The following is a 25,005-nucleotide window of genomic DNA, read 5'->3' as shown; positions in this document are numbered from 1 at the left end:
ATAGACAGCCATGTTTTATTAAAAGCCAAATTAAATCTTGCCAGTGATGAATTACCCTACTCTAATGTCCTGTGGAAATGTCTGTTTAGTTTGTGGTCATAACAAATACAAGTTTGCTCGTCCGTCACGGCTGATCAACCTTTTGGAGAACAGGACCTGATTGAGTCACATTCTTATGCGATCAGACCCCTGACTTTGGTGAGCCTGTTCTTCATCCGTCCAAGCATGACTCCCGAAACCAAGTCCAGATCTCGGTGCTTGATATTCAGCGCTGCTCTGACGGGAGATGAAGTGTTGATAAAACACAGCTTGACCCAGATCTTAGTTGAAAGGGCTCGTCATGTCCAATAACGGTGCCTCCCATTAAAATGAGGCCGTACAGAAAAGTTCAACCTTTGAAATCAATAATCACATTGCTTTTTAAAATCTTTGCTCTATTGCTGGAGATCAAAGTTCTCGCAGATCTGATAGAATGTCTTTCAGTCACAAATGAGTGGCTCCATATTTTCCCCATATTTCTTGGTATTATTTTTCAAGTGTTTTTGGCAGTCGGCAAAAAGCGTGGGTAGTGCAATAATTTAATTAGTATTTATTCCTCTTTCTTTCCATTTTTTTCAAACATTTCTTTTATGCTGATAATTGAATCGCTTTGTCTCCGGCTGATGTATTCCAACAGAAAGTTTGTTAGATCTGCGGCTCATCTGATCTGCGTCAATCTACATTCAGCCGTCTTCCATTACTCTCAGGTTGTTTCATCCCTACTCGTCTGTCATCCTTTTTCTCTCTTCACCGCTTTGAGCCTTTCGCTTGGATGGGTGGGATGGCTGTCCAATTTTACGGCTGGCTACTCTTCTACTGTTTGCGTGTTGCGTCCGGCGCTTTCTAAAAGCTTCTTCAGATGGGCTTTTGGCGCCTGAGTGGAAATGAGACACGAGCGAGAGATCTTTGTTTTTAAGCTTGTTTGTGTGAATCGCCCAGCACTTGATAAGTCTTGCTCGCTTAGGGTGAGATCAAATTATATTTATGACATTTCAACGGAAATATAATGTCACTTAACACTCTATATATTTCTGTTGTTTTAATCCACTTTAAATGTGGCCCATGAATGTGCACTCAATAACTTTCTTCTCATTAAAAAAGTTTCCCACATATAATAAATAGTACTGTTATACATTTTTTTTATATATATATAATTTGCACATAAGATCATATCAGCAGCCAAATAAAACCTGTTTTATCTTTATTACCCTACTTTTTAAAAACATTGTATCTCTGTAATCCTTGTTAATTGATTGACTAGGGTCACCAAACAGAAATGCACAAATAATGATTGGTTTCTAAAATACTAAAAAAGACAATGATGAATCCTACTTTAAACTCACAGTATTAGTTGAGCCAATATTGATGTGTTCAGTAGCAAAATTCCCCTTTTAGTGTTGATACAGTAAGTTCAGTTCTTATCTGTGAATCAGTTCAAACTGTACAATTTATTGAATTGTTTCAAAACTCTGAATCTGCGGACACTCCCAAAATGTGAACTTTTAACATGTTAAACATGTTTTCATGAAACAAAAACTTATTGGTAAATATTTCTTTAATGTTATATTAATGCATTATATAATCATAATGTGTTCATTTAGCGAAAAATATGACTTGATCATATTGCACACGTACATCTGCAAGATATCTGTTAAGGATCACTTCATCTGCATCTGCTGTTTACTAACATCTGATAGATGTTTTTAAGATGTCAGTTTTACATACATTCAAATCATAAAAATCTTAAAGACATTTTCTAAACGTCTATTTGACATCTGACAGGAAACGTCCTATAGACGTATTGCAGATGAGCAAACACTCTAAAAAATAAGCTATTCTAAAAAAATTGTCTTTCAGATGTAAACATGCACATCAAATAGACGTCTCCGTGATGTACGTGTGCTATCACTTGGCTGTTTTTTTAAATGATGGTTAGGTGAATACATAGATGAACATATACAAATATCCTACTGTTCAAAAGTTTAGAGTAAGATCGTTTTTTTAAAGGAATTAAACATTTTATTCAGCAAGAATACATTAAATTGAACAAAAGTGACCGTAAAGACAACAGCACAACTATTTTCAACATTGATAATAATAAGAAGAGCAGCAAATCAGCATATTAGAATGAATTCTGAAGGATCATGTGACACTGATGCTGAAAATGTAGCTTTACATCATGGGAACAACTCACATTTTACAATCTATTGCGATACATGTTTCAAAAACATTAAAACATCTTACCGACTCCAAACTAGTACTCGTGCATATTAAATATTGTAAAAAGGCTAAAAAAAAAGAAGAGAATTTCAGCTAATTTGTTTGCGTTAGTGTTTGCCTGCGGTCATCGGCATAATGGAGATCTTAAATTACCTATTAGCATCCAAACGAGCTCAAACTCCAACTCTCTCACACACTGACCTTCTAATTCTTTCAGTGTTTCTGGGCTTGATAACTATGTGTAAGTCACGTTCCCCTGCAGCGCTGAATGCATGCATTGTTACGTCCCCCGTCCACCCCCCTTTGACCCCCTCGGCCCTCTTGAGGGGTCCACACACACCTGTCAAACTCCGTCTGCCCGAACATCAGTCCATACATTCACCAGAACCCCCTGGAGTTTATTGGAAACACACACACAAACACGGGAACGGCAGAGACTGAGGGTCGAATTCCACATCAGGAGCAGATTGAAGGGAACGTCAGTGGAAACACGATCAGCCAATTCACTTCTGCTCTTGAGGTTTTTTTTCTCGTGACATTCCCTTTCTCCACATTTGTATTATTCAGTCTCTCCTGCCCATCAAAGCCATTTCGATGAACGTTTTTAAGTGACTCTCTGCCGGTGATGTTCTTTCATCATAACGAGTTTGAAAGAGCCGGAGGGAAGGGAAAAATCAGACGTGGTTTGGCTTCAAGGTTTTTTTGTAGGGTCTTGGTCCTTCAGTGCTGCCACAGTCTTATTTCAATTCTCTGCCTATTGTCCTTGACTGCAGATGTGTGTGTTTGTGGGCTGTTTGGAGCATGACGGGTACAAAAAGAGGAGTCTGATTGTACATGCCTATGCCGTTTTGTCCTCATTGGATCTGGCGACATCGGCCCATACAATTTTCCCCTCTGTTGGCTTTTATGTGGAACTGCAGTGTGTATGTGTGCGTAATCATTGAACGCTTCACAGGAAAGTGTCATTACCATAATCATATTTCAACACACCTACAATTCGCAGAGGGAATGATTGGTGCATTACGAGTTTGGTTTGACATACTGAAGGATTCGGTGACTGATGCGTGAACGTTCTGTAGACAAAGAAAATAGCTTTGGAAAAGCGTGCACACCATTTACTACACACATTAGTTTTCATTAAAAAATAAGATAAATTTGTGCACACCTAATTAGCGACTCCAGTTGACTGAATGTTTCCATATCATTTTATAATTCACCACATTTAGACTAAATCTAATCTCATCATGTGGAGTTGAACACTCAAATCAGATGCAATCCTTCAGGAGTTATAAATAATATTAATCCTATAAAGCCTATTGTATCATTTGAAATGCTAAATTCTAAGGCCTCTAAATGACCAATATGATCAAAACTTTGTTGAAAAATCCACTACATGCCTCCTAGCGACTGACTGACAGTTTTATTGTTCAGCAAGTAAAAGGCCTTTTAGAATAATTGTAAAAACTTCCAGCTTTCTTTTAGATGTGAAATCTTTACTGATTTTTATAAAGTAAACATAAGAAGATATTTTATATTGTTAGTAGTATTTCAACATGAACACTTACTGAAGCAACTTGGGTTTACCTGATTATCCATATATCCTTTTTTTTGTTGTTGAAAAATCACGTTAAAATGAGTATCAAATCTGACTAAGCATTTAAATGTCATCTTACTCTGACATTATTGGCAGTTATAGAGTGAAAATTGATATGTATATGCATTTTATGTAAGTAGTCTATTATAATGTCATCTCTTTGATTTACATTGCAAGCTATTAGAATTGCATCTTAGTTTTTGGCCGCTTAAATATGCACCTAAAATTTAGTTTTTTTTTTTTTTTTTTTTTTTTTTTTCAAGTATGAGCACCATATTCTCACAATATCATACACACCCGATTTATGAAATATGATGCTCAACAAAAACACATATGCAAACTTTTTATAAATGTATATATTTGTTAGATGTTTTGTCTAAAGGTTTAATACACCTTCATCCTATATAACTCAATGAATAAGTAATACAATAACGCATACAATGGAAATGTTGGTAAAGGATGTGCTGATTCTGGAGTTTTTCCTCAATATTGTATGGCTTATAATGACACTAAGGATTTTTTGGCTCATGATAATTTTGCTTGGAATTGTGTTCTAAATCGACAATGAAAAACACAATGAATAAATAGACAATGCAATGTTCATGGAGGACTGAATGTGCCAGTGAATCGATCTAGGTGCCGAAGCAAAGAGAACGTTACAGCTGTGTCTCTCCGTGTGTGTGTGTTGTGTGTGTGTCCTGGTCCCTACAGATTCTGCTTTGTGGCTTATTATCTTAATCAGTGTATTCAAGCATAAACGTAACATCTCTATCATCCTATCTTCACACATTCTTTGACTAATCGGCATGCAGGACTGGATCTGTCTGTCTTCCTTGCCGTCATAACCGTGTTTGCAAGGCAACACTTCATTGAAATTCCTCATACTTTTTTTCCCCACAGAAATTTCTGTAATTAAATCACCTTGAACTGCTTAACATATTGACTCCATTTATCCCTTCAAGCTTTTTATTGATCATTTTAGTGCTCTATCTTTTATTTCTAAACCTTATACTGAAGAAATGTAGAATTTTATTATTCATAAAAAAACTGACTTTGTTGTTAAATGTTCATCCATCAGAAAGTTACTGTAATAGCTGCATGCTGAATTGCAACGGAAAATATTGGTAATATATGATCTGAGAGCTGAATATACTGTGACTGAAAATCTTTAAATATTTCGTAACATTTTGAAATGTTAGGAAATTAAAGCAATAAAATAAAATAATAAAAAAAACACTTTAAAATTAAGAATGGGTAAACATTTTACCCTGCAGTATATTAATGATTGTGAATAAAACAACTTTTGACATGACAAGAAAACTAAAAAAAAAAAAATATATATAGTTTATAAATATCAATATGGTATTTGTATGGTAGCCATATTGATATTTATAAAGTGGAATATTTTCTAAACTTTGTTTTTAATAACAGTTAATGATGTCATAGTATATAGATACTGTAAAAATCATTGTGTACATGATACAAATTTAACATGCAGTTATTACAGTGACATTATTCCCATTGATTACATTCTGATGTCTATATATAGCCACCTTTAACCTTTAAAGACAGTGTCGTGTTATGATTCTTGTGCACAGCAGCCAGAAACATACAAACAAACAAACAAACAGATTGTTTTTAACCCATGGTTTGAGGATCTGAGTACACAAACTACCAATGGTTCATATTTAAAACAGGTCGCTGTAATTTATCACCTATAAATGTGCTTTTGTTAGTCGACCTGGCAAACCTGTCATATAGACATAACACTGACCGGTAATATTTTCTGTCACGCTCCTCTGAAAACAAGGAACATTCAGCCCAAATAACCTGAGCCTGCTGTTTTTATTTAGGCCCAAAACCCATGGGAACCTTTTAAATTGCCCCGTCCAACTGGAAAGAGGCACTGAAGCGCTCTGGGTCGGTGCGTTTGGGGCTCATGGGTAGATGCTATAAGACATAGTCAGAACTCCAAAAATCTGGTGGGTCTTCATTGATGAAGGGCATTACAGATTTAGTGTGTGCTATGCTGGGAATAAATTCACTAGCTTTTTTAATGCTGCATGTGTCAAATGTTTATGTCACTGTTCCGTAGAAGAAAAACAACGCCACATTCCGTTTTGATTTATTCCCGTGTTCTAATTCTTTTAAATAAAACGTTTTTATTAAGTTCTTTTATTTGCTTTTGCTCTCACTGTATTTTATTTAGTCACAGTAAATTCACCTCTTAGAACACATTTTAGTTTATTTAGAAGTTTTACAATCTAGGGCTGTGAAAAGATTAATCGCGATTAATCGCATCCAAAATAAAAGTTTGTGTTTACATAATAAATGTGTGTGTACTGTGTATAATTATTTTGTATATATAAATACACACACTTGCATGTATATATTTAAGAAAAATGTGTTATTTATATGTACAAATATTTATATTTATATATAATATAAATTATATGTTAATATATACAGTATATACATGCAAATATTTCTTAAATAAATACATGCATGTGTGTGTATTTATATATACAAAATAATTATACACAGTACACACACATTTATTATGTAAACACAAACTTTTATTTTGGATGCGATTAATCGGGATTAATCTTTTCACAGCCCTACAATCCTAATAAATAGGCCTATATATTTTTACAATATTTAATGATCTAATTATAGACTCTTAATCAATTGACTATTTCAATCCAAACAGCGACTTTTTTGGGGCTCTAAAATAATCACTGCAATAATGATCCAATAAGCATTTGCCTATTTAAATCCAAACAGTGACTTTTTTTTTGGCCGGGCAGTGTGTGTATATGTATGTGTGTAATAAATATACAGTGAGGAAAATAAGTATTTGAACACCCTGCTATTTTGCAAGTTCTCCCACTTGGAAATCATGGAGGGGTCTGAAATTGTCATCGTAGGTGCATGTCCACTGTGAGAGACATAATCAAAAAAAAAAAAAATCCAGAAATCACAATATATGATTTTTTAACTATTTATTTTTATGATACAGCTGCAAATAAGTATTTGAACACCTGTCTATCAGCTAGAATTCTGACCCTCAAAGACCTGTTAGTCTGCCTTTAAAATGTCCACCTCCACTCCATTTATTATCCTAAATTAGATGCACCTGTTTGAGGTCGTTAGCTGCATAAAGACACCTGTCCACCCCATACAATCAGTAAGAATTAGGGGTGCAACGATTCATCAACTACATCGATGTATCGATTTATATTCCTACGATCCAACTACATCGATCTGTGCTCGGCAAGTTGGTCTTCCGGACGACATATATCGATCTAACATCGTTTTAAAAGGTAATGAATCGATTGTATCGATACTAGGAAATAACGCATTGGATTTAAGCACGTTAGACTTTATATGGATGTTTTTCTTAGCACTTTTAATGATAAAGGCGTTAAACGTTACTCGATTCAGTCTGCCTATCTGTGATGTCGTTGCCATGCATGATGCGCCAGCAGCAGCTCAAAGACAACAAGCAGCGCTGTCCACTGAGGTCCACTGTTGGAGCAATCATTAGAAAATGGAAGAAGCTAAACATGACTGCCAATCTCCCTCGGACTGGGGCTCCATGCAAGATCTCACCTCGTGGGGTCTCAATGATCCTAAGAAAGGTGAGAATTCAGCCCAGAACTACACGGGAGGAGCTGGTCAATGACCTGAAAAGAGCTGGGACCACCGTTTCCAAGGTTACTGTTGGTAATACACTAAGACGTCATGGTTTGAAATCATGCATGGCACGGAAGGTTCCCCTGCTTAAACCAGCACATGTCAAGGCCCGTCTTAAGTTTGCCAATGACCATTTGGATGATCCAGAGGAGTCATGGGAGAAAGTCATGTGGTCAGATGAGACCAAAATAGAACTTTTTGGTCATAATTCCACTAAATGTGTTTGGAGGAAGAAGAATGATGAGTACCATCCCAAGAACACCATCCCTACTGTGAAGCATGGGGGTGGTAGCATCATGCTTTGGGGGTGTTTTTCTGCACATGGGACAGGGCGACTGCACTGTATTAAGGAGAGGATGACCGGGGCCATGTATTGCGAGATTTTGGGGAACAACCTCCTTCCCTCAGTTAGAGCATTGAAGATGGGTCGAGGCTGGGTCTTCCAACATGACAATGACCCGAAGCACACAGCCAGGATAACCAAGGAGTGGCTCTGTAAGAAGCATATCAAGGTTCTGGCGTGGCCTAGCCAGTCTCCAGACCTAAACCCAAAAGAGAATCTTTGGAGGGAGCTCAAACTCCGTGTTTCTCAGCGACAGCCCAGAAACCTGACTGATCTAGAGAAGATCTGTGTGGAGGAGTGGGCCAAAATCCCTCCTGCAGTGTGTGCAAACCTGGTGAAAAACTACAGGAAACGTTTGACCTCTGTAATTGCAAACAAAGGCCACTGTACCAAATATTAACATTGATTTTCTCAGGTGTTCAAATACTTATTTGCAGCTGTATCATACAAATAAATAGTTAAAAAATCATACATTGTGATTTCTGGATTTTCTTTTTTAGATGTCTCTCACAGTGGACATGCACCTACGATGACAATTTCAGACCCCTCCATGATTTCTAAGTGGGAGAACTTGCAAAATAGCAGGGTGTTCAAATACTTATTTTCCTCACTGTATATATATATATATATATATATATATATATATATATATATATATATATATATATATATTCTGATTTATAAAAAAAACATCATAATAGTTACATTTCTTTGTTCATATGTTCACAATTAAATGAACACAATGTGAATTTATTTAAAAATCGTTTCGCTACTTTTAGTTGATGTTGTCACTTTTGTCATTTCCCCTGGTGCTGTATTTGCGTCTAAACTGGCAATTTTACTGAGAAATTTTCCAGGTGTTTCTTCATATTTTTTTCCCCTTCTCTAATTGAAATGTAAACACACAGCAAGCCAGACAAACAAGTTGATGTGGGAAACACACAGGCCTATTATAATAAACTGCTAACCCCAAAGAGACACTTTTGAATGAATAACAACATCTGTAGGTAAACAGAAGATTAGTTTAAAATCTATCCTTGATCCACTCTTTAAAATAAACATTTATCGCGGATGTCGGCTTGATTCTCCTCTGTGATTTTGTTCGGCCTCAGCCTTCATTTGCACTGCTTTAAAAGTTATTCTACAGTATATTCATACACACAAGAACTTTTATATTGTGACCAAATCAGACTAGAATAACACACACACAAAAAAGATTGTAACTTTTGAAGGAGAAATAATGTTAAAAATATATGTGATTTAATCTATTATAAACAAAATGATATATCTAAGCATTCTGAGCTGTTGTATACTAATATATACATGATTGACTGCATCCCATATGGCTTTAATAAGAAATGTAATTCAGTTAAAATAGCTAACTTTAGTTTTGGTTTATCTCCATCCTATCTGGTATCCTGTCGATCATTTACATAATAGGAAGAAAATGAGGTTACAATTAATAATGAGCCCTCAACTTGAACAGAGCATACATCTGTACGTCTAATATATCTTTTTATAGAAATACTTTCAAGCATATTCACCTCAAGTTACAGAGTTCAAAAGCAAGCCATTTAATGGTGAATCTTTTGCATAAGCGGGATATTTTTCAGATTTTTCCACTAATAGACACATGTGCGTTGAGTTGTATCGGACAGCAGCAGGCATCTGTGTGTATCTCGGATGTGACTGACTGCCGGCGAGTTATTCATCACCCGCTGTGAGTCGAGGTCAGTGGCTGGTGAGCTCTTGGCAGCCACTAAAGATTGTTAAACTTGGTGTTAAATGCTACGTATGTGTGATATGGGCGCTAACACATCGATTTGGAGCTCTAAGCCGTGAGCGCGGCAGAGACGTCTCTCATACATCACCCTTTGAGTCACCCAGACGCCAATCTCCATACATTAGAAGCGCAGTAATGCGTGTGTGTGCGTCAAATGGACGAGATGAGTGGCTGCATCCCGATTACTGTACTTCTACTGGGCACTAGAATGGCCTACTTCACTGTTGATGGGAAAATACATGATTTTCCATACTGGAAAACAGATTTAATGTTTGCGATGCTTGTAATATCTTGGCTAGTGGTTCATGGCGAATGGGTCGAGCCACATTCCACTTTGATTTAGTCTCTAATAAGTTTCAAATGCTCCATTTTCCAATTAGTGGAAAATCGATTTTGCTTCTATTAAAGCAGCACTAGGTAACTTTTCAACCTTCATAATATATTTCCAAGACTCTTGTGATGGTACATCGACTTACAATAGGTTGAATGACACTTCTGCCATAGCCTGACGGGGTCTGTATCGTTTTTAATCGTACTTTTAAACTTCGGGGTTCGGGTAGTAACCCCGCGCACACAAAAGAACTACAAAATTCGACTGCTTTACGGCATAGGCTACCTCACTCCCCCCAACACGTCCTCACATGCTGTTGGACTTGTAAGTATATTGCTTATATTGTATATCACTCGGACAAGCTTTCACTCGTTGGTGTGAGCTAAAAAGCACCTGGCGTTCTTGTTGATGGATTAGTAACTTAGACATCTTCGGAGGCTAGCTGTGCTTGTTCGATGTCCGACGATTTGTAACGCGTTGTGTTTATTCCCCAATCGAACTCGTGTAACTGTCTGTCACACGTTGTACCGTCCACAGCATTACTTGATAGACAAAAATAGGACAATAATGAGCATCAAATAGAAACAACCAGCTTACGGGGTGTTCGAGGCACACATACAATACAGACTGCCGACAGTTAAACAGGGCGCGCGCAGCTCTTAAAGGGGCCACACCTTATTTCCACTCGTTACAGCTTCCATCCGACTGAACAGGGACCGGTATACAGGGGGGAGGGGATCAGGCCGTGAGTGAAGAGACTGCTCTGCGTGAGTGGTATTTACGACAGTAACGTTAAATACAAGTAGTCTACAGCGACTCTAGGGGTCGTTGTTTGACCAAAACGGAAATCTTACCTAGTGGGGCTTTAAGTAACTGAAAATGGACACGTTTGTGTTCAGCTATTATGGTTTATTGGAAAGTGAAACCTTTATTTATTTATTTTGTTATAAAGCATAGTGCAAATCATAACAGGGTTAGTTGTAATTAATTATAGTTTTATTCTTATGCCAAAACATTATAGAATTGGAATCGGGATCGTGGAATCGTTCAAGTCATGAACCACATTGTCTGACCTTAAATTTGTGTCTTGATACCACATACCCCATTGTCACATATTGTTTGCATGTTAGCATTAGCATCTAGCTGAATTCATTACTGTAAAATTAAATTTAAGCTCAAAAACGCATGGGTGCTTCAAAAACACAAGAAAGAATGGGCTACACAATATGCACTTGTAATGTACTTCATATCTTCAAAAACTTGCAGATACTTGCAGATAATAGAATACTAATGAAATAAAATCCCACTTAAGCGTACTTGAAGAGAGTTCACTTTCATGACTATGTTTCTTAACAGTTAAGTACACTTTTAAAAGGTGTACAATAGCTTGTATTAATGTCATATTAAACGTTTTGGTTACACATTTTAAGGTGCCCTTGTTACAGTGTAATTATACATTTAAGAACTAAGTAATATTATTTAACTGCATGTACTTACTATAGGGTTAGGATTAAGATTAGGGTTAGTTGCATGTATTTCACATAATTTATAGTTGTAACTACATGTAGTATGTGCAACAAGGGCACTGTAAAATAAGTACATTTGAAATCTTTATGATTTAATAATGTTTTGTTCTTTAAATAAGTACACTTTTTTAAAGTGTTGACTAACATACTAAAGCAGATGTAATTACATTAAAATCTCTTTTAGTTTACCATACATGCTTGTCAGAAATTGTAATTGTACAAAATTGTACAAAAGTTTCCTTAAAAATTACCTTAAAAATTGTGTGATATGTAAAATCAGGAATACAATGCCAGTCACGCATCAGCTGATGGTGCGGCTGATTTATGATGTCTACCATTACATTTCAGACACATTACAGCAGTCTTTTTAAATCCTCCATTCACTCATTCTCTCTGCTGCAAGCTACTTCAAGCTGTCACCTCTATTTGAGTCTTCATATTACATGGCCGCAAGGGGATTTAAAGCTGTATTTTGAAATGAGAATACTATTTCTGGTTCCAATTCTCTATTAAATATAATGCATATTGTACAGTATTATGTATATATATACATATATATATATATATATATATATATATATATATATATATATATATATATATATATATATATATATATATATATATATATATATATATTAGGGCTGGGCGATATGGCCAAAATTTCATATCCCGATATAGCTCATTTGATATCTCGATAACGATATACATAACGATATAGCAATTTTTCTGTTAATTCATTTCATGAATAGTCTACCGTAAATCCTCTAATAGCCTATTGGCCTGTATTCCATTACCGGCCGGGTCCGGTCTCGCTGTTGGCGGAGGTAAATAATTATTAGAACCAACGTTTTTCTGGGCAGGCCACAACATTATGCTTGTGATAGTAACATGCAAATACCACAGGGGGGCAATGTTTGCTAACGAATCCAAGCCATAGCTACGGTAGCCTGGTCATGTCAATCACTTCGCTCTTGACTCGCACGTGACGTGAGACTTCAGTCACCGGTAGGCTAACGTTGTTTACCATGGCAGCCGCGGAGCCAAAGAGGATTTTTGGCGAAAATCTATTTTTTAACCCCCTGGGTTCGACAATCGCGCCGGCGCGATAGGTTTTTTTTCTTATAAGTGCAAAAGAGATTCAAAATATTCTGTTGACTTTGATCTTAATTACGGAGAGCGCGCGCTATTCAAACGCAAATAATCTGAGGCGATCCACGCAAAACTGTGAACACCCACAATCAGTTGGATATGTTCACTTTCAGGTTCACCTCGTTTTCATTTCGAGGAGCAACGGATCCGGTTGAGGAATAGGTCAGTTCTATATTTGCTTTGTTCTAATCGCAATAGTGTCTGTACACGCAAAAAGACTGTTTAAATATGAATCGCGTTGCTCTCTCTCTGTGTGTGTGTGTGTGTGTGTGTGTGTGAATGAATGAATGAATGCACAGATGCGCGCTGTTGTGGAGCTACTAACGGGTTAGGTTGGCTGGTCATCTAGTTGAGAATTAACTTAACTTACCCTGGTCTGAACCGCGTCTACTACCGTCTTCCTCCATGTTTGTTTATGTATTTGCAGCGTGCATGGGCATGCCGTGAGGTTAATTCTGCCGTAAAACGCCTTATCGTGGCGTAAACGATAGAGCCTTATATAAAACGATAGACATTTTCTATCGTCCAGACGATATATTTCGTCATATCGCCCAGCCCTAATATATATATATATATATATATATTAGTGCTGTCAGTTAAACGCGTTATTAACGGCATTAACGCAAACCCATTTTAACGGCGTAAATTTTTTTATCGCGAGATTAACGTTGTTTTTGGCCTAGCAAACTTTGTCGTTTTTTTTTAACATGCTGTTGCAACAACTAGTAACATTAGAAAAACTACAACACCACACCGAATCTAGCTAGACCGGAAACAAAACAACAGGCACGCCCGTACACGCTCGGCGCCGAAACTCCCGCTTCATTGCTGCTCACGCGACGCTCCTGCTTGACGCTCACCGTGACGCGCTGCTCCTGCTCCCGATGTGAATGAACTCATTGATTAACATGTACGCCGAAAAAAATACGCGCTGCTCACGCGGCGCTGTCGCTTGAAACAGGGGTTAATTGTTCGCACTGTATTGTCTGTATTTATTCTGTGATTTACGTTAGCAAAAAATGAAAGAAAGAAATTGAAAGAAAGAAATGCTTAATATTTGCCTTGGCCTTTGGAATTAAAATAGCCCCACATCATCACATAGCCTTCACCATACCTAGAGATTGGCATGGTTTTATTTCAGTTAGCCTAATAGCTGGTTTGATTTGCATTGAGAGATGATCTTATGGAAAGTACTCCATGCCAATCTCTAGGTATGGTGAATGCTATGTGATGATGTGGGGCTATTTTAATTCCAAAGGCCAAGGGAACTTTATCAGGATGCATAGTATCCTGGATCCATGAAGTAACTGGCCTTTAAAAATAAAAATCTGCCTGCCTCTATGGGAATTTAACATAGGGGTGTCCAGACTTATGCACCCTGTATTTTAAGGAAGAACATTTATTTATTTACGATTACGATTATTCATTCACAAAGAAAATTGGTGTCCTTAAAGGTTGGCATTTAAGGCATTAAGTTCAATTTCCAAAAGATGATTGTTTATTTCTCTTTTTAGTCAACTTTAGCATGGGTGTCTAAACTTATGCATAGCACTGTAGCCTACCTTTCTTCCACATTCCAGAAATGTAAATTACTCTAACTTTTTATTTTTAAGATTGACACTGAAAAATCTTATCTCAGTAGAATTGGGAAGCTTTTGTTGTCTATCTTCAAGTAAAATAAAAATGTATAATATAATGTTCACAGTCCAAAAAAAAAAAAAAAGTATTATTCAAAATGTGAAAATATGGACTTATATGGTTCTTCATCTCAAGGCTTTATTTAGAATAGATACAAATGTGCAATTAATTGCGAGTTAACTATGACATTAATGCGATTAATCGCGATTAAATATTTTAATTGTTTGACAGCACTAATATATATATATATATATATATATATATATATACACTTTTGTTTTTACCCCCATTTTTCATGAGCTGAACTCAAAGATCTAAGACTTTTTCTACGTGCACAAAAAGGCCTATATCTATGAAATATTGTTCACAAATCTGTCTAAATCTGTGTTAGTGAGCAATTCTCCTTTGCCGAGATAATCCATCCGGGGTCTCGACCTGACTGAAGTTCATCGTCATAACCGACTTGAAGTGGGCAAACGCTCACATTCGATGGCGTCTGGCACTTTGGAGAGGTGTTCTCTTCACAGATGAATCCCGGTTTTCACTGTACAGGGCAGATGGCAGACAGCGTGTATGGTGTCGTGTGGGTGAGCGGTTTGCTGATGTCAACATTGTGGATCGAGATTCCCATGGTGGTGGTGGGGTTATGGTATGGGCAGGCGTATGTTATGGACAACGAACACAGGTGCATTTTATTGATGGTATTTTGAATGCACAGAGATACCGTGATGAGATCCTGAGGCCCATTGTTGTGCCATTCATCCACGACCATCACTTCATGTTGCAGCATGATAATACACGGCCCCATGTTTGCAGGGATCTGTACACAATTCCTGGAAGCTGAAAACATCCCAGTTCTTGCATGGCCAGCATTCTCACCGTACATTGAACACCCATTGAGCATGTTTGGGATGCTCTGGTTCGTGTATACGACAGCGTGTTCCAGGTCCTGCCAATATCCAGCAACTTCGCACAGCCATTGAAGAGGAGTGGACCAACATTCCACAGGCCACAATCAACAACCTGATCAACTCTATGCGAAGGAGATGTGTTGCACTGCGTGAGGCAAATGGTGAAGACCTTTGGTCACACCAGATACTGACTGGTTTTCGGACCCCCCCCCAATACAGTAAAACTGCACATTTTAGAGTGGCCTTTTATAGTGGCCAGCCTAAGGCACACCTGTGCAATAATCATGCTGTCTAATCATGCTGCCACACCTGTGAGGTGGATGGATTATTTCGGCAAAGGAGGAGTGCTCACTAACACAGATTTAGACAGATTTGTGAACAATATTTGAGAGAAATAGGCCTTTTGTGTACATAGAAAAAGTCTTAGATCTTTGAGTTCAGCTCATGAAAAATGGGGGCAAAAACAAAAGTGTTGCGTTTATAATTTTGTTCAGTCTATAGCCTATATCTTTATGAACTTTTAGAAGTGTCAGAGTTTCAGTTGTGTAGCTGTCAATGGAGGGACAGAAAGCTCTCAGATTTCATCTAAAAGATGTTCATTTGTGTTTCACAGATGAACGAAAGTCTTTCGGGGTTGGAACGACATGAGGGTGAGTAATTAATGACAGAATTTTCATTTTGGGGTAAACTATCCCTTTAAGTGTGTTAAGAAACTATTATGAATGTTACTCTCTTTAAGTACACTTAATATGATTTTATTATATTAACATTATATGCAAGTACAGTTTAATCCTTTTCTCTCTCTATGCATCTATATAACTGTTCAGTTAATTAAAAACAGCTGGAAGGGGTGTTTGGTTGATCAAAGTTGCACAGCAAAATGATTTTCTCCATTCTACTCATGTTTGGACAGTTTAGCAACTTGTGTATCTCTGATAGCTGATCAAAAGGGCTTTCTTGGATTCTTTTAATCTGCCCATAGTGCTCTACTTGTTAAATTACTCAATTATCCAAATTGTAATCCTGAGTTTTGCATTGGATTCTTTTAGTAATTTGCAGTTTGTCTCTCTGAGTAGAGATCTATACGCCTTACAGATTCAATTGAGTTTCTTAGCATCAATCTTATAGCAGTATCAAGCATGCTTCTTTGCCTCCGGAAAAAAAAAGAGATATTTCACATGAGGGATGCAAGAAAGGAAGTTTTGGGTCATGAATTTATTATGAAAAGTAGGGTTGGGTATTGGTTGGGTTTTATCCGATACCAGTACCTACTCGGTATTTTTTAAACTGTTCCGGTGCTTAAACGGTTCTTGAACCGGTACTTGAGAAAACGAAACCGCACACACTTTATCAAAAAACAATACCTGTGTGTGTGTGTGTGTGTGTCCAAACTGGACACAATATTAACTTAAATCTTTAAAGATTTTCTGATTTCTGATTAAATGAAAAATTGTGCCGTTTAATAGGCTACTGATGTAGCCTAAAACACTTAAGTTAAGATCAAAATTTTGTCTTCTTATATTATGACTTTTACTTTAAAACAGAGAAATATCTGACACTGAGCAGAAATATTTAACACACACAGTAGGCTATAGCCTCATATATATTGATATACTTCATACTTGATATGCAAGATTTGCAGTTGGCATTAAAATACTAGACTTACCATGTCCACCACCACACTGGCAGCTGAACTTGAACTTTCGTCAAGCGTGTCAGGGGGTTTGGGTTCTTCTAATCCACATTCGTACAGTTTTTTTTTTTTTTTTTTTTTTTAACCGATTATGCTCATCAGTGGTTGTATATCAAGCAGGGACACGTTTGTGTGCATTATATTTTGTGATTTCACCGGAACGAGTAGAGAGTCTCCGCAACGTATTGAAGCGCGCGTCCGAGTGAATACAGTGCGCGCGAGCCACAAGAGAAAACACTGTATCCGCGCCACTGATCGCAGCAGCAATGAGCACTTTGATCACTTGATTTAAAAAACACATTTCAGCGCGCCTACATTGTCTCTTATTTAACAAACGAACGAAATGAATGCTGTGCTGGTTAACTGGAGATGTTTTATTATTGGAAGATTCGTGCCGCGATATGTTTTATAGGGGTCGGTAAAAAAAGTCAGACACCGAAATCAGGCACCGAAAGTTTCGTTCTTATTCGGTGTCGTTACTACCGTTTACGTCGGAATCGCTTCCCTATTGGAACCGGGTTTCGGTACCCAACCCTAATGAAAAGAGATTTACTTTTCTTGTCAGTGCACCTCAATTCCACTTCCTAAATAATTAGCTTGTTCATATCAAGGTTTAAAAAAAAAAAAAACCTGGTCCAGTTTGATTCAAGCTACAAATCTTGTTTGGGTCCATGCTGTTTACTTTTGTCATATCTTTTCTAAGTTGAGACGTCTATCTACCTTCACAGACTCTTCTCTCTCAGTTGAATTTGGAGGATTTTTAGTGATCAGTGGTTTTCTTTGCTAAAAGAACTGCATTCAATTGAAACTTGTATGTCATGTCATTTAAACATAATTGTAATTACACATTTGCAATGATAAAGTTACAATTTAGTACATTTAAAATATCTTAAGTTTAACAGTAGTGTTATTTGATATTACATTTAAAGTTACTTTACGTGTGCCATAGTATAGTCACCACATCAAAAGTAAAGCACAACAAAATATTATTAAAACATAATAGTTTAAAATGCACTTTAAATTAAATCTTTTAATTTGATATTATTACATAATGCACTTAAAAGTGTATTTAAGTGTTAACATGAAAGCGTACTCTTTAAGTGCACTTAAGTGGCCTTTTATTTCACTAATATTACATTATCTGCAAGTAGGCCTACAGTCTTTTAAATACATTTTTAAGATTTGAAGTGTACATTACAAGTGCAAATTAAATACAGTAAGTGCACTTCTTTTTCACAAGGGCAGGACTGTGTATTGACTTAAAAATAAGTCTGAAAAAAATAGTCTTTAGGGAAAACATCACCATGCTGCCAACATTACGCTGTTCTGAATGAAATATAGTTGTTTTAGTCAACACCATCAGATTTTCTGTCAGATAAATGAAAATGGAGCTGAAGTTAAGTTTAAAAACCACCCTGTAGTCGTCATTAATTCATCTGTCTACAGTGGTTGCAGTGAGCTGGTGTCAATGGAGATCGACCTGTGAGTCATGTGGTCAGTCTCTTTCTGCCCGCTGCTTCTGCAGTGTTGCTAATGTGAAGATGTGAGCCAGTCTCTTGGCACATAAAGTTCAATTTTTGTGACACTGTAGCTAGATAGTAATTAACCTCTCCTATTTCTGCCATCTTGGCTCTATTGTGTGCTAATATGTCTTCAACTCAATCTGACCTGTTCCTCTATTATATATCTGCTGCTTGGCAGCCTTTTGAGTTTGGCTCAATTCTGCAGTCTTTCAAGTGCTTTCAGTCGTCTCATTGGCTAAAATTGATTAAGTTAAATGAAAACAAGAAGGAACCACAAAAAACACACTCTCCAGACGGCTAATAAGGAGTTGTTACCGTAAAAGTCAAAAGTTTGGAGCTTTGCGTTCCCTTTTGGACTGGTAGTGATCTTTAATCAATTTGGCTGGAAGCTAAACTGGATGGACTTGATTTTCTCAAATGGAGATTTGGCTTAGCTGTACGGTAAATGGACTCACATCTGCATTATTGAACCGTTGCCTATTTTCGGTCTGGTGCCCAGGTTGGTGCCGGGGTCCTGACCTGTTTTCAGAATATGGCCTATTTCAGAATATGGACAGAATCACGGAATAACTTGGAATGTTGCAGAATTTTGGACTAGTTTGGTCTAGCTCACATACTCATGCACGTGTGGCGATTGTGGTTTTTCATTGTCCTCCGTCTCACTATACTGTATGAGGACATGAACGCATGAACTTCATCTCCAGCGTTTCTCTGAGAGTCAATTCACCAACATTTCACCATTTCATTTGAGAAAAATATTGTCAGATACACACTGGAACTCAAAGGTCTTCACGATAACCCACCCAAATAAAAGTTCGGTCTGACTTGAAGAAATTATGACAGAAATATATAGTAGAATGTTTTTCTCAAAGTAATAAAAAACAATAGTACTTTAAAACATTATTTAAGACATATTGCACACTTTAAACAGTAAACATCTGTTGTTCCAAACCTTGTTTGCCAAAAAAATGTAAAGGAATTGTTCAAATTTCATTTGATTACATTTTACTAAATTATTTTAATTGTTAATATTGTCGATGTATTCATTTGATTACCATCATTTTTGATAATACATTTATAATTAATCATAAAATATAGAATCCAGAAAAATTGTAACCGATGATGCAGAAAAAAATAAATAAAAAAAATAAATAAAAAAAACTTTTTATTGGGCACAATTATTGTTAAAGTTTTAATACATTTTGGTACATTTTCATGATTTCAAATGATTAAACATGCTTTTTGATTATTAAAATTAAATGTAACCATTAGAAAGGAATCTGGATTAAAACGGAAAACACTGAATGTGGGAAAAAATAAAACAGAGTGGAGAAAAATAAAAATGGATTTCATAGGGCCCTACATTTTTTTTGGGGGGAAAACTAATAATATATATTTTTTGGTTAAATGAAACTTTTTATTATGATTATGCATGTTTATGGATTAATACAATTTCCAGAAATGTTTTAATGAAAAAAAAAAAAAAAAAAAAAAAAAAAAGATTTCATAGGGCCCTAAAATTTTTAGATGTTGTAGGCCTAATATTGTTGTAATATTGTTGTTCAGTTGTATACGTTTCATGATTTTAAATGATTAGACATGCTTTTTAATACTAAAATTTAACTTAACCATTAAAACGGAATCCAGAAAAATCTAAACGGAAAACAGAATTCGGGGGGAAATAAAACTGAATTCTGTAAAAAAAAAAAAAAAAAAAAAAAAACGCACATCCCATCCCATGGTGGGCAGAATGAGCTTTGCAGAACCAACGATCTCAGAGCATGTCGACTTACACCCTAAACATGGTCCTTCTGTCTCGATTAGTAAACAACCTGAATGTGTGCACAGACAAACACATATGGCGCAAACACTACATTAGCCTAATTGATGAATGTGTGCTCAATGAGGAGTGTTTGTGTGTGTGTGTGTGTGTGTGTTGATTTCTTTTACAAATGAGCGGTTTGGAGTGCATGCTGGGTAATGTGATAGCGTTTTATTGATGAATTCCAAACGAATTGGATCAACTAAGCGCTCCTACAGATCCTCATCCTGATGTTTCATCACAGTGCATGATATGAGATGGCACAAAAGAACAATTTATATGAAAGAAGTAATTTGTGTTCAATTGTTTGCTACTATGAGAACTTGAGTTTTTCATAAGAGGAGATGGAATACCATTTGTCATATTATGTGTTTTTCCATCCGTTCTTGAGAGAAAGAATATTACTGTAATGTTACATCAGCTGAGATCTGCCTTATAAATCGTAACTAGGATAACTGCCTCCAGCTCGCTCGCTCCACTTTTCCACCGACCAGGTATGGTGCTCATTCTGGAGTCATTCTGTGCATTAGAACAGTTTTTGGCTGGTAAAATCATCTCTAAATCATCTAGACACCCTGTGGTCTCTAATGTCCAGTAACTTTCGTGCACAAGCACTAACTGATTTCCTCAAGTACAGTTTTCTCAAAACGCTAAACTATCGTATTCATTTTTCTGGTCAGTGTGGAATAAAAATGGTTGTATTTGTGAGGATCATGTTTGAATAAAATACTATGCATTTAGTTTCTTGTTATTTATTTATTTATTTATTTATTACTTTCTGAGAGGTTTGTGGTTCATGTTTAAAACGGTTGATATTACATTGAGATAATCACTAGCAAATGAATTTCACAGTTATGGTCACACGGCCAGTTGTGCGAATGGACAGTGTAGATAAAGATTAACCTCTGTGAGTTTCTGTCATAGATACTGTACATTCACTGTTTTTAATTATTTTTGCTTCAGAAGAATTCATTATAAAGAAATGGTCCACTCGGTAAAGGTAAAGGTCTCATTAATCTAACTGCAATTAAAGTCAACCTTATCATGTATAGAGAAGCATTCAGTCTGATAGAGAGTGAAAGATCGAGCACTGCAACAAACAACAACAACCCATGTACTTTATCTGTACCATGACTTTAAAAATCGAATAGACTTCTTTTGAATATCTCTTTGTACGTCTAACAACTACCTTGGTTGTTCTAACCAAGACTCACCTTAGACTGGAAGAGACTGTCTCCCTGACATGTAAAGTCAAGAAATACAGTACGTTTTGTTTTTAGAAGCAGGATTATCTGAAATTGTAGACTTATTTTTCCCCCCTGATAAATGAAAATAGAATATTATGCCAAAATACTTTAGCATTTATTTTCAAGAATTTAATTTTTAATGAGGATATATCAGGACTGTTGTATCACCTTGACATGTTTTACTTTATGCACCCACAAAATATTCTAAATAATTGTAATGAAGAGTCATTCAATAAAGAATTATTCATAGTCACTGTGTGTACGAGCTGCATTTTTAATGTGTTTGAATAAATTAATTGGGAAAAAGTGTCCCTACTACATGATTCCAGTTAAGTCATGTCAACTCTCGGGAAAGTATATAAAACATTTGTAAATGGAATGTACATAGGTTTGGTCTTGGCGGACTAGATCTGATACGCTGCTGCTGCTGCTGCTGCTGCTGAACAAGTGTGACTTGCTTCTGCTAAATGCTCAGAACATGAAATTGTATACATATTGTGAATGAATGTAAACATGCTGCTGCTGCTAGAGCGAGGGATGCAGATCTAGGCAGGTGGTGCTGGGGAGGTGGAGGACTAGCAAAAGAAGTTGCATAGCGCTAGAGTTAATGTTTTTGTTTAGATGCGATGTGGTTATAGGGAAGTAGTAATGGATACGTGAAATTGATTGGCTACATCAGAGTTACAGCGAGTAGAGTTTCATGACTGAACTTTTCATATATCTGAGATTTGACGGCACTACCGCTTGACAAATCCATAATTAGTTCCTCCTCACTGTAGCAGCCTTGTAAACATGACCGTTTCCAGATAAACTGTGTACGCCTGACTTCAGCCAATCAGATTAGAGCTTGCCAGATCATGAGGCTGAGATTAGTAAAAAAAAAGAAAGTGAGACAGGTGTAGAATGTGACATCACAGCTTTTGAAAAACACAAAGGAAACAGCAGAGCTAAAGTAATCTAAAGTTTAATCTTCCTCATGAATATGCATGCATATAATTAAGGTAACGCTGTCACCTTCAATGCAGTATGCAAATGAGTCCGTTATTGATTTGATTTTTACTTGTTCCTGTCAGCTATATGCGTTTATGTGACAGGTGTTGATGACCGTATGCAAATGTTGGGAATTTGCCTGTGAGATTACAGTCTCCACTCCTCATGAAACGCTTCTCACTTCGTTTTGCTTCATAAACGTGACAAGATGTATTTGCACGTTATCTACAGGCTGTGCAAGCGTTTACATCCTACTTCAGCGTTCAAATGATTTCTTTGAGCAGCCGTGCAAAAAATAACACACCTTCTCTCTCTCTCTCTCTCTCTCTCTCTCTCTCTCTCTCTCTCTCTCTCTCTCTCTCTCTCTCTCTCTCTCTCTCTCTCTCTCTCTCTCTCTCTCTCTCTCTCTCTCTCTCTCTCTCTCTCTCTCTCTCTCTCTCTCTCTCTCTCTCTCTCTCTCTCTCTCTCTCTCTCTCTCTCTCTCTCTCTCTCTCTCTCTCTCTCTCTCTCTCTCTCTCTTTCTCTCTAGTACTCCAAAAGGAGACAAAATATATTCTAGCAGAGATATACATGTAAATATTATAGTCTTTCTCTTCTTGGAAACATAAATATTGATATCATTTCCTGTGTATCCTGAGGCGTATATTGATTTTTGTCTCTGTAGAATGATACTGACCCTTCATCAGAGTAGCAGTAGGAGCAGATCATGGGTTGTGTTAAGATACAAGTGTATTAACTACTGAACACTGCATAATATGCACAGTATGCCTACTATTTAACACAAATAAAATATTGCAATAAGACAAAGTTAGTGCTACATTCTCTTGAGAACAAGAAGTGCACTTAATTGTATTGAATGTGCACTCTTAACCATAAATTAAAAGGCCACTTAAGTGTACTTAAAGCGACTAAACTTTCATGACAATGTTTCTTAACACACTGCTGATGTGATTTGAGCTTTGCACTTCCTATAAGACATCACATGATCTTCAAACAGGAAGTGTTTGAGCAATAAATCAATGATATAATCACACACACAATCTCTCAGATTATGTACACATCCTCAGGCCACAAACAACAAAAGCTTGAAGAATAGAAGATAATCTAATGATCCACCTCACATATATATATATATATATATATAACCACCTTTTATGGCTGAACTAGTTAATATAGTCATTGTTAATACTGTTAAATCATAATGCAAGATCTGATCGCCAAACTTTCTCTCATTTTATGTTATCTTTATTAAAAAAATCTCTGCAATCTGATTGGAAGATCTGTGTTCACCTGACACACATTAGTTTATCTGATCATGTTTTATATGCCAAAATTACATTGAAATTTCTTAGATAATAACATGCTTTAAATGTCCTCCATGAAAAGGATTTCATTAGTCTGGTTAGTGGTCTCTCAAATCCCATCTAAAGCTGATATTTTCTGCTGTACACACTAGTAGTAAACTTTGACAGGGTGTAATGGACCCCAAACTGAATTTTTTTTATTTTTATATTTGATATGTCACATTGCTTAAAAGGAAATGCTGTGATTAAACAGGGTTAAAGAACTTGAAGCAAAATAAGACATTTGTTTCTAAATTAATATTATTTTTACACACACACAATACATTATTGGGTCTCAGGGAGTTAACGTCACTTAGTATGAATTATGAGTTGTTTTCCTCATGGGGACCAAAACATGTCCCCACAATGGCAAAAATTTCTGGTATTGCCATTTTTGTGGGAACATTTTGTCCTTATGTCCCCATAATGTCCTTATATGTCCCCTTATGTGATATTGTTATCTTTGTTGTTGGAAAATCTTGTCCCCACACACACACACACACACACACACACACACACACACACACACACACACACACGCACACACACGCACACACACACTAAAACACACACACACACACACACTAAAACACACACACACACACACACACACACACACACACACACACACACACACACACACACACACACACACACAAAACACACACAAACACACACACACACACACACACACACACACACACAAAACACACACACACACACACACACACACACACACACACACACACACACACACACACACACATAACACACACATAACACACACAAAACACACATAACACACATAACACACACACACACACACACACACACACACACACACACACACACACACACACACACACACTAAAACACACACACTAAAACACACACACACACACACACACACACACACACACACACACACACACACACACACACACACTAAAACACACTAAAACACACACACACACACACACACACACACACACACACACTAAAACACACTAAAACACACTGATTTTGCTGATTTTGATTCTGAGTTGAAAATGATTTTTAAATAAAATACATGCAAACACTTATCAATAAATATTGATTTGCCAGAAATCATACCTGTTTCTTATTTGTTTCATATATGCATGACTGACAAATAT

The 25,005-nt window shown here is 36.6% G+C and overlaps 1 protein-coding gene across 5 annotated transcripts in view; it reads left to right on the top strand.

Moving 5' to 3' along the window:
• Positions 1-25,005, top strand: part of LOC311287784 (adhesion G protein-coupled receptor L3) — a 308,150-nt gene that overhangs the window by 32,155 nt on the left and 250,990 nt on the right. For all 5 annotated transcript variants that reach the window (XM_084404835.1, XM_084404834.1, XM_084404833.1 and 2 more), the window contains exon 2: positions 15,847-15,883. The gene's annotated coding sequence lies outside the window, so the exon portion shown is untranslated. The remainder of the gene's footprint in view (positions 1-15,846; positions 15,884-25,005) is intronic.

The sequence above is a fragment of the Rutilus rutilus genome, assembly GCF_951802725.1.
Source record: "Rutilus rutilus genome assembly, chromosome: 3".
In the NCBI taxonomy this organism is placed as follows: domain Eukaryota; kingdom Metazoa; phylum Chordata; class Actinopteri; order Cypriniformes; family Leuciscidae; genus Rutilus; species Rutilus rutilus.
Note: the sequence above shows the minus strand (reverse complement) of the source record. Positions and strands in the feature narration are given on the sequence as shown.